This window comes from Lasioglossum baleicum, unplaced genomic scaffold (genome assembly GCF_051020765.1).
Source record: "Lasioglossum baleicum unplaced genomic scaffold, iyLasBale1 scaffold0028, whole genome shotgun sequence".
Classification (NCBI taxonomy): domain Eukaryota; kingdom Metazoa; phylum Arthropoda; class Insecta; order Hymenoptera; family Halictidae; genus Lasioglossum; species Lasioglossum baleicum.
In genome coordinates, this window is record NW_027469088.1 from 742,501 (window position 1) to 755,000 (window position 12,500).

Sequence of the window (12,500 nt, forward strand, 5' to 3'; positions counted from 1 at the left end):
GTACACGGAAGAGTAGATAGAATTTCAATTTTCTTTTTTTTTTCATTTCGACGCTAAGAATCATACGCTTGATCGAACGAGAGAGAGAGAGAGAGAAAGACATGCAATCTAGAATCGTTTGAATTTCACTTGAGAAACGCAACTATATAACGAGACATAACTCTCTAATAAAAACACGCGATAATTATTTATTATTTATTTATTTATTTATTTATTTATTTATTTATTTATTTATTTATTTATTGTTAATGCCGCGCGAACCTGGTAGAGAAAGTATACGAATATCGCGTCACGACGACGTACGATCCACCGAGACCACCGCGGACGTACTTATCCAAGCGTGTGTCTGTATACTCGAAGAATTTCAAAGTTCCAGCGGCGTATTGCTTTCATTTTGTAGCGGCGTATTGCTTTCATTTTGTAGCGGCGTATTGCTTTCGTCTGTAGCGGCGTATTGCTTTCAGCTCCAGCGGCGTATTGCTTTCGTCTGCAGCGGCGTATTGCTTTCAGTTCCGGCGGCGTATTGCTTTCGCCTGCAGCGGCGTATTGCTTTCGTCTGCAGCGGCGTATTGCTTCTACTTACAGCGGCGTATTGCCTTATTCACAGCGGCGTGTTGCTTCTACTTACAGCGGCGTATTGCCTTATTCACAGCGGCGTGTTGCTTCTACTTACAGCGGCGTATTGCCTTATTCACAGCGGCGTGTTGCTTCTACTTACAGCGGCGCATTGCCTTATTTACAGCGGCGTGTTGCTTTTACTTACAGCGGCGTATTGCCTCTATTTACAGCGGCGTATTGCCTCTATTTACAGCGGCGTATTGCCTTATTTACAGCGGCGTGTTGCTTTTACTTACAGCGGCGTATTGCCTCTATTTACAGCGGCGTATTGCCTCTATTTACAGCGGCGTATTGCCTCTATTTACAGCGGCGTATTGCCTCTATTTACAGCGGCGTATTGCCTTATTTACAGCGGCGTATTGCCTTATTTACAGCAGCGTACTGCTTTCAGTTACAGCGGCCCATTTCCAGAGTTCCAGCGGCGTATACCTTCATGTTGTAGCGCCGTACTGCTTCATCTTCTAGCAGCGTATTGCCGGAGTTCTAGCAGCATATTCCTTATATTATTAGAACAATGTAGCTGAAATAACCAATTATCCCATACGAATGCCACCTGAAAATAATACATGTGATTTAAAAGTAAAAAATTAAAATATAAATTTTTTATTTTATTAATAAGATACGAATAATACAATATGAACATAGTGTATTATTTCAAACAATTACATGTTGTTTTATTGACAATTAAATGGCCCAAAACCGGCATCTCAATATCCGCACAAATCCACAGACATGGTTTGAACGAAAAAAAAGGTAGGGACAGAGGGAAACTCGTTAATCCAAACACGCGCATCGCAAACATATCCGGGGACGATCTAGCTAACAGTACAGACCAAAACTGACTCCCGCCGTTTACCCGCACGACCGATAGAACACGATTAGTACACGTCGAAATATAACTCGGAAAATTATTTCTCAATAACTCGATAAATACTCATCCGAGCGCTTTCATACTTGATATTTGTCTTCGAAATGCTTTACCACACGATGATCTAATATTTATAATTGTCCGAGTAAGCCGGAAAGATAAGTTTACTCTTGGCGGTCGGAGCAATATTTCTCAAAAACTCGAGCAATACGCGTCCGAGAGCATTGAAACTCGAGAAATATTGATGACAAGCGGTATCGTGCGTGGATATAACGATTAAAGTCGTGCGGGAGCTCGGGGAGAAAAGTTTACTCTTGGCGGTTGGACTTAGAAAAATTTCGCTCGAGCTCCTTCGCAGGGCGATCCGACGCGCCTCGGCGCGCGAACGATTCGTTCGAGCGGCCGAGCAAACTATGCGCTCCGAACATTATTCTCAGTTTATTCGATAAATACTCATCCGAGCGCTTTCATACTTGATATTTGTCTTCGAAATGCTTTACCACACGGTGATCTAATATTTATAATTGTCTGGGAACGCTAGGAAAAAAGTTTACTCTTGGCGGTTGGACTTAGAAAAATTTCGCTTCGGTCGGAGTTGCTCGCAATGCGCCCGGAACATTATTCTGAGTTTATTCGATAAATATTCATCCTAGAGCTTTGATACTTGATATTTATTGTTAGAATGCGTTATTATACAATGATCTAATATTTATAATGGTCTGGGAACGCTAGGAAAAAAGTTTACTCTTGGCGGTTGGACTTAGAAAAATTTCGTTCGGTCGGAGTTGCTCGCAATGCGCCCGGAACATTATTCTGAGTTTATTTGATAAATATTCATCCTAGAGCTTTGATACTTGATATTTATTGTTAGAATGCGTTATTATACAATGATCTAATATTTATAATGGTCTGGGAACGCTAGGAAAAAAGTTTACTCTTGGCGGTTGGACTTAGAAAAATTTCGCTCGAGCTCCTTCGCAGGGCGATCCGACGCGCCTCGGCGCGCGAACGATTCGTTCGAGCGGCCGAGCAAGCGATGCGCTCCGAACATTATTCTCAGTTTATTCGATAAATACTCATCCGAGCGCTTTCATACTTGATATTTGTCTTCCAAATGCTTTACCACACGATGATCTAATATTTATAATTGTCCGAGTAAGCCGGAAAGATAAGTTTACTCTTGGCGGTCGGAGCAATATTTCACAAAAACTGGCGCAATACGCGTCCGAGAGCTTTGAAACTCGAGAAATATTGATGACAAGCGGTATCGTGCGTGGATATAACGATTAAAGTCGTGCGAGAGCTCGGGGAGAAAAGTTTACTCTTGGCGGTTGGACTTAGAAAAATTTCGCTCGAGCTCCTTCGCACGGCGATACGACGCGCCTCGGCGCGCGAACGATTCGTTCGAGCGGCCGAGCAAGCGATGCGCTCCGAACATTATTCTCAGTTTATTCGATAAATACTCATCCGAGCGCTTTCATACTTGATATTTGTCTTCCAAATGCTTTACCACACGATGATCTAATATTTATAATTGTCCGAGTAAGCCGGAAAGATAAGTTTACTCTTGGCGGTCGGAGCAATATTTCACAAAAACTGGAGCAATACGCGTCCGAGAGCATTGAAACTCGAGAAATATTGATGACAAGCGGTATCGTGCGTGGATATAACGATTAAACTCGTGCGAGAGCTCGGGGAGAAAAGTTTACTCTTGGCGGTTGGACTTAGAAAAATTTCGCTCGAGCTCCTTCGCACGGCGATACGACGCGCCTCGGCGCGCGAACGATTCGTTCGAGCGGCCGAGCAAGCGATGCGCTCCGAACATTATTCTCAGTTTATTCGATAAATACTCATCCGAGCGCTTTCATACTTGATATTTGTCTTCCAAATGCTTTACCACACGATGATCTAATATTTATAATTGTCCGAGTAAGCCGGAAAGATAAGTTTACTCTTGGCGGTCGGAGCAATATTTCACAAAAACTGGAGCAATACGCGTCCGAGAGCATTGAAACTCGAGAAATATTGATGACAAGCGGTATCGTGCGTGGATATAACGATTAAACTCGTGCGAGAGCTCGGGGAGAAAAGTTTACTCTTGGCGGTTGGACTTAGAAAAATTTCGCTCGAGCTCCTTCGCACGGCGATACGACGCGCCTCGGCGCGCGAACGATTCGTTCGAGCGGCCGAGCAAGCGATGCGCTCCGAACATTATTCTCAGTTTATTCGATAAATACTCATCCGAGCGCTTTCATACTTGATATTTGTCTTCAAAATGCTTTACCACACGATGATCTAATATTTATAATTGTCCGAGTAAGCCGGAAAGATAAGTTTACTCTTGGCGGTCGGAGCAATATTTCTCAAAAACTGAAGCAATACGCGTCCGAGAGCTTTGAAACTCGAGAAATATTGATGACAAGCGGTATCGTGCGTGGATATAACGATTAAAGTCGTGCGGGAGCTCGGGGAGAAAAGTTTACTCTTGGCGGTTGGACTTAGAAAAATTTCACTCGAGCTCCTTCGCACGGCGATCCGACGCGCCTCGGCGCGCGAACGATTCGTTCGAGCGGCCGAGCAAGCGATGCGCTCCGAACATTATTCTCAGTTTATTCGATAAATACTCATCCGAGCGCTTTCATACTTGATATTTGTCTTCCAAATGCTTTACCACACGATGATCTAATATTTATAATTGTCCGAGTAAGCCGGAAAGATAAGTTTACTCTTGGCGGTCGGAGCAATATTTCACAAAAACTGGAGCAATACGCGTCCGAGAGCATTGAAACTCGAGAAATATTGATGACAAGCGGTATCGTGCGTGGATATAACGATTAAACTCGTGCGAGAGCTCGGGGAGAAAAGTTTACTCTTGGCGGTTGGACTTAGAAAAATTTCGCTCGAGCTCCTTCGCACGGCGATACGACGCGCCTCGGCGCGCGAACGATTCGTTCGAGCGGCCGAGCAAGCGATGCGCTCCGAACATTATTCTCAGTTTATTCGATAAATACTCATCCGAGCGCTTTCATACTTGATATTTGTCTTCAAAATGCTTTACCACACGATGATCTAATATTTATAATTGTCCGAGTAAGCCGGAAAGATAAGTTTACTCTTGGCGGTCGGAGCAATATTTCTCAAAAACTGAAGCAATACGCGTCCGAGAGCTTTGAAACTCGAGAAATATTGATGACAAGCGGTATCGTGCGTGGATATAACGATTAAAGTCGTGCGGGAGCTCGGGGAGAAAAGTTTACTCTTGGCGGTTGGACTTAGAAAAATTTCACTCGAGCTCCTTCGCACGGCGATCCGACGCGCCTCGGCGCGCGAACGATTCGTTCGAGCGGCCGAGCAAGCGATGCGCTCCGAACATTATTCTCAGTTTATTCGATAAATACTCATCCGAGCGCTTTCATACTTGATATTTGTCTTCCAAATGCTTTACCACACGATGATCTAATATTTATAATTGTCCGAGTAAGCCGGAAAGATAAGTTTACTCTTGGCGGTCGGAGCAATATTTCACAAAAACTGGAGCAATACGCGTCCGAGAGCATTGAAACTCGAGAAATATTGATGACAAGCGGTATCGTGCGTGGATATAACGATTAAACTCGTGCGAGAGCTCGGGGAGAAAAGTTTACTCTTGGCGGTTGGACTTAGAAAAATTTCGCTCGAGCTCCTTCGCACGGCGATACGACGCGCCTCGGCGCGCGAACGATTCGTTCGAGCGGCCGAGCAAGCGATGCGCTCCGAACATTATTCTCAGTTTATTCGATAAATACTCATCCGAGCGCTTTCATACTTGATATTTGTCTTCAAAATGCTTTACCACACGATGATCTAATATTTATAATTGTCCGAGTAAGCCGGAAAGATAAGTTTACTCTTGGCGGTCGGAGCAATATTTCTCAAAAACTGAAGCAATACGCGTCCGAGAGCTTTGAAACTCGAGAAATATTGATGACAAGCGGTATCGTGCGTGGATATAACGATTAAAGTCGTGCGGGAGCTCGGGGAGAAAAGTTTACTCTTGGCGGTTGGACTTAGAAAAATTTCACTCGAGCTCCTTCGCACGGCGATCCGACGCGCCTCGGCGCGCGAACGATTCGTTCGAGCGGCCGAGCAAGCGATGCGCTCCGAACATTATTCTCAGTTTATTCGATAAATACTCATCCGAGCGCTTTCATACTTGATATTTGTCTTCGAAATGCTTTACCACACGATGATCTAATATTTATAATTGTCCGAGTAAGCCGGAAAGATAAGTTTACTCTTGGCGGTCGGAGCAATATTTCACAAAAACTGGAGCAATACGCGTTCGAGAGCTTTGAAACTCGAGAAATATTGATGACAAGCGGTATCGTGCGTGGATATAACGATTAAAGTCGTGCGGGAGCTCGGGGAGAAAAGTTTACTCTTGGCGGTTGGACTTAGAAAAATTTCGCTCGAGCTCCTTCGCACGGCGATCCGACGCGCCTCGGCGCGCGAACGATTCGTTCGAGCAGCCGAGCAAGCGATGCGCTCCGAACATTATTCTCAGTTTATTCGATAAATACTCATCCGAGCGCTTTCATACTTGATATTTGTCTTCAAAATGCTTTACCACACGATGATCTAATATTTATAATTGTCCGAGTAAGCCGGAAAGATAAGTTTACTCTTGGCGGTCGGAGCAATATTTCTCAAAAACTGAAGCAATACGCGTCCGAGAGCTTTGAAACTGGAGAAATATTGATGACAAGCGGTATCGTGCGTGGATATAACGATTAAAGTCGTGCGGGAGCTCGGGGAGAAAAGTTTACTCTTGGCGGTTGGACTTAGAAAAATTTCACTCGAGCTCCTTCGCACGGCGATCCGACGCGCCTCGGCGCGCGAACGATTCGTTCGAGCGGCCGAGCAAGCGATGCGCTCCGAACATTATTCTCAGTTTATTCGATAAATACTCATCCGAGCGCTTTCATACTTGATATTTGTCTTCGAAATGCTTTACCACACGATGATCTAATATTTATAATTGTCCGAGTAAGCCGGAAAGATAAGTTTACTCTTGGCGGTCGGAGCAATATTTCACAAAAACTGGAGCAATACGCGTCCGAGAGCATTGAAACTCGAGAAATATTGATGACAAGCGGTATCGTGCGTGGATATAACGATTAAACTCGTGCGAGAGCTCGGGGAGAAAAGTTTACTCTTGGCGGTTGGACTTAGAAAAATTTCGCTCGAGCTCCTTCGCACGGCGATACGACGCGCCTCGGCGCGCGAACGATTCGTTCGAGCGGCCGAGCAAGCGATGCGCTCCGAACATTATTCTCAGTTTATTCGATAAATACTCATCCGAGCGCTTTCATACTTGATATTTGTCTTCAAAATGCTTTACCACACGATGATCTAATATTTATAATTGTCCGAGTAAGCCGGAAAGATAAGTTTACTCTTGGCGGTCGGAGCAATATTTCTCAAAAACTGAAGCAATACGCGTCCGAGAGCTTTGAAACTCGAGAAATATTGATGACAAGCGGTATCGTGCGTGGATATAACGATTAAAGTCGTGCGGGAGCTCGGGGAGAAAAGTTTACTCTTGGCGGTTGGACTTAGAAAAATTTCACTCGAGCTCCTTCGCACGGCGATCCGACGCGCCTCGGCGCGCGAACGATTCGTTCGAGCGGCCGAGCAAGCGATGCGCTCCGAACATTATTCTCAGTTTATTCGATAAATACTCATCCGAGCGCTTTCATACTTGATATTTGTCTTCGAAATGCTTTACCACACGATGATCTAATATTTATAATTGTCCGAGTAAGCCGGAAAGATAAGTTTACTCTTGGCGGTCGGAGCAATATTTCTCAAAAACTGAAGCAATACGCGTCCGAGAGCTTTGAAACTCGAGAAATATTGATGACAAGCGGTATCGTGCGTGGATATAACGATTAAAGTCGTGCGGGAGCTCGGGGAGAAAAGTTTACTCTTGGCGGTTGGACTTAGAAAAATTTCACTCGAGCTCCTTCGCACGGCGATCCGACGCGCCTCGGCGCGCGAACGATTCGTTCGAGCGGCCGAGCAAGCGATGCGCTCCGAACATTATTCTCAGTTTATTCGATAAATACTCATCCGAGCGCTTTCATACTTGATATTTGTCTTCGAAATGCTTTACCACACGATGATCTAATATTTATAATTGTCCGAGTAAGCCGGAAAGATAAGTTTACTCTTGGCGGTCGGAGCAATATTTCACAAAAACTGGAGCAATACGCGTTCGAGAGCTTTGAAACTCGAGAAATATTGATGACAAGCGGTATCGTGCGTGGATATAACGATTAAAGTCGTGCGGGAGCTCGGGGAGAAAAGTTTACTCTTGGCGGTTGGACTTAGAAAAATTTCGCTCGAGCTCCTTCGCACGGCGATCCGACGCGCCTCGGCGCGCGAACGATTCGTTCGAGCGGCCGAGCAAGCGATGCGCTCCGAACATTATTCTCAGTTTATTCGATAAATACTCATCCGAGCGCTTTCATACTTGATATTTGTCTTCAAAATGCTTTACCACACGATGATCTAATATTTATAATTGTCCGAGTAAGCCGGAAAGATAAGTTTACTCTTGGCGGTCGGAGCAATATTTCTCAAAAACTGAAGCAATACGCGTCCGAGAGCTTTGAAACTCGAGAAATATTGATGACAAGCGGTATCGTGCGTGGATATAACGATTAAAGTCGTGCGGGAGCTCGGGGAGAAAAGTTTACTCTTGGCGGTTGGACTTAGAAAAATTTCACTCGAGCTCCTTCGCACGGCGATCCGACGCGCCTCGGCGCGCGAACGATTCGTTCGAGCGGCCGAGCAAGCGATGCGCTCCGAACATTATTCTCAGTTTATTCGATAAATACTCATCCGAGCGCTTTCATACTTGATATTTGTCTTCGAAATGCTTTACCACACGATGATCTAATATTTATAATTGTCCGAGTAAGCCGGAAAGATAAGTTTACTCTTGGCGGTCGGAGCAATATTTCACAAAAACTGGAGCAATACGCGTTCGAGAGCTTTGAAACTCGAGAAATATTGATGACAAGCGGTATCGTGCGTGGATATAACGATTAAAGTCGTGCGGGAGCTCGGGGAGAAAAGTTTACTCTTGGCGGTTGGACTTAGAAAAATTTCGCTCGAGCTCCTTCGCACGGCGATCCGACGCGCCTCGGCGCGCGAACGATTCGTTCGAGCGGCCGAGCAAGCGATGCGCTCCGAACATTATTCTCAGTTTATTCGATAAATACTCATCCGAGCGCTTTCATACTTGATATTTGTCTTCAAAATGCTTTACCACACGATGATCTAATATTTATAATTGTCCGAGTAAGCCGGAAAGATAAGTTTACTCTTGGCGGTCGGAGCAATATTTCTCAAAAACTGAAGCAATACGCGTCCGAGAGCTTTGAAACTCGAGAAATATTGATGACAAGCGGTATCGTGCGTGGATATAACGATTAAAGTCGTGCGGGAGCTCGGGGAGAAAAGTTTACTCTTGGCGGTTGGACTTAGAAAAATTTCACTCGAGCTCCTTCGCACGGCGATCCGACGCGCCTCGGCGCGCGAACGATTCGTTCGAGCGGCCGAGCAAGCGATGCGCTCCGAACATTATTCTCAGTTTATTCGATAAATACTCATCCGAGCGCTTTCATACTTGATATTTGTCTTCGAAATGCTTTACCACACGATGATCTAATATTTATAATTGTCCGAGTAAGCCGGAAAGATAAGTTTACTCTTGGCGGTCGGAGCAATATTTCACAAAAACTGGAGCAATACGCGTTCGAGAGCTTTGAAACTCGAGAAATATTGATGACAAGCGGTATCGTGCGTGGATATAACGATTAAAGTCGTGCGGGAGCTCGGGGAGAAAAGTTTACTCTTGGCGGTTGGACTTAGAAAAATTTCGCTCGAGCTCCTTCGCACGGCGATCCGACGCGCCTCGGCGCGCGAACGATTCGTTCGAGCGGCCGAGCAAGCGATGCGCTCCGAACATTATTCTCAGTTTATTCGATAAATACTCATCCGAGCGCTTTCATACTTGATATTTGTCTTCGAAATGCTTTACCACACGATGATCTAATATTTATAATTGTCCGAGTAAGCCGGAAAGATAAGTTTACTCTTGGCGGTCGGAGCAATATTTCACAAAAACTGGAGCAATACGCGTTCGAGAGCTTTGAAACTCGAGAAATATTGATGACAAGCGGTATCGTGCGTGGATATAACGATTAAAGTCGTGCGGGAGCTCGGGGAGAAAAGTTTACTCTTGGCGGTTGGACTTAGAAAAATTTCGCTCGAGCTCCTTCGCACGGCGATCCGACGCGCCTCGGCGCGCGAACGATTCGGTCGAGCGGCCGAGCAAGCGATGCGCTCCGAACATTATTCTCAGTTTATTCGATAAATACTCATCCGAGCGCTTTCATACTTGATATTTGTCTTCAAAATGCTTTACCACACGATGATCTAATATTTATAATGGTCTGGGAACGCTAGGAAAAAAGTTTACTCTTGGCGGTTGGACTTAGAAAAATTTCGCTCGGTCGGAGTTGCTCGCAATGCGCCCGGAACATTATTCTGAGTTTATTCGATAAATATTCATCCTAAAGCTTTGATACTTGATATTTATTGTTAGAATGCGTTATTATACAATGATCTAATATTTATAATGGTCTGGGAACGCTAGGAAAAAAGTTTACTCTTGGCGGTTGGACTTAGAAAAATTTCGCTCGGTCGGAGTTGCTCGCAATGCGCCCGGAACATTATTCTGAGTTTATTCGATAAATATTCATCCTAAAGCTTTGATACTTGATATTTATTGTTAGAATGCGTTATTATACAATGATCTAATATTTATAATGGTCTGGGAACGCTAGGAAAAAAGTTTACTCTTGGCGGTTGGACTTAGAAAAATTTCGCTCGGTCGGAGTTGCTCGCAATGCGCCCGGAACATTATTCTGAGTTTATTCGATAAATATTCATCCTAAAGCTTTGATACTTGATATTTATTGTTAGAATGCGTTATTATACAATGATCTAATATTTATAATGGTCTGGGAACGCTAGGAAAAAAGTTTACTCTTGGCGGTTGGACTTAGAAAAATTTCGCTCGGTCGGAGTTGCTCGCAATGCGCCCGGAACATTATTCTGAGTTTATTCGATAAATATTCATCCTAAAGCTTTGATACTTGATATTTATTGTTAGAATGTGTTATTATACAATGATCTAATATTTATAATGGTCTGGGAACGCTAGGAAAAAAGTTTACTCTTGGCGGTTGGACTTAGAAAAATTTCGCTCGGTCGGAGTTGCTCGCAATGCGCCCGGAACATTATTCTGAGTTTATTCGATAAATATTCATCCTAAAGCTTTGATACTTGATATTTATTGTTAGAATGCGTTATTATACAATGATCTAATATTTATAATGGTCTGGGAACGCTAGGAAAAAAGTTTACTCTTGGCGGTTGGACTTAGAAAAATTTCGCTTCGGTCGGAGTTGCTCGCAATGCGCCCGGAACATTATTCTGAGTTTATTCGATAAATATTCATCCTAGAGCTTTGATACTTGATATTTATTGTTAGAATGCGTTATTATACAATGATCTAATATTTATAATGGTCTGGGAACGCTAGGAAAAAAGTTTACTCTTGGCGGTTGGACTTAGAAAAATTTCGCTTCGGTCGGAGTTGCTCGTAATGCGCCTGGAACATTATTCTGAGTTTATTCGATAAATATTCATCCTAGAGCTTTGATACTTGATATTTATTGTTAGAATGCGTTATTATACAATGATCTAATATTTATAATGGTCTGCGAACGCTAGGAAAAAAGTTTACTCTTGGCGGTTGGACTTAGAAAAATTTCACTTCGGTCGGAGTTGCACGCAATGCGCCCGGAACATTATTCTGAGTTTATTCGATAAATATTCATCCTAGAGCTTTGATACTTGATATTTATTGTTAGAATGCTTTATTATACAATGATCTAATATTTATAATGGTCTAGATACGATAGAAAGATAAGTTTACTCTTGGCGGTTGGACTTGAAAAATGTTCAAAGTACCGAGATAGTATATGAAAAGTTGAATATTTTGTGTTAAATATCCTGGAAATATAAATATTTATTGTGTTGTACAAAAAAATTTTTCATGCAAAAATTTTTCTAAGTCCCAACAGCCCCGCCGGACGGGCTGTTGCCGCGGCGGTTTGCACCCATAAGCGCGCGTGCTATTCACCGCGCGGCGCCGGCGTCCTTGCCGGCCGTTCGGTATCCTTAAGAGACTCGACGGTTCGGCGAGTCGGGCGGTTCAGCGCGCGCTTGGGGCTATTCTACGATCTCGGTCGAGAAGCAGTTCACGGCGCCTCGAGACTTCGGTCTCGACTGTTTCGTTCCGTACTTCGTTTAGAACTTTTCTCTACACAGCATTGCCACGGGTCGGTGTCTAAGACCGAATGGCCCTTATGTGGCGAGCCTCCCATCGAGGAGGTTGGTGACTTGTATGCACTGATGTGTATACTCGTACTAACTGAGCATCAACTCTTCTATCCGAGCTAAAAGTTTGAGATAGTTATGGAAAGATGTTTGAGAGAAACTAAAACTAGAAAGAAGTCAAACTTCTTGTTTGCAGAGAAACGAAAAGTAAATAAAATGAGGTTGGCTTTCGGAGGGGCATTGTTACACCCAGAGCCCAGCATGCGTCCTGTCCGCGCTTCCTCGGCACTTGTGTCGATTGTCCAGCGCCCGTGGTTACGTGCTACGTGGGATACTCGTGCTACCAGATGTTAGCTCAACCTGAGAACGCAAGGAAATATAAGAATTTGTTCTCGAGAGAAACCCAAAAGGGAAATATTAAACATGAATTTTATGCACTACACGTAATGATTTGTGATGTTATGAGAAAAATATAAACCGAGAACGCAGGAATATCTGGCAAATGAATTTGTTCGAGGTTAAGAAAGAAAGGAAAAGAAGGAAGGTGGCAATATGA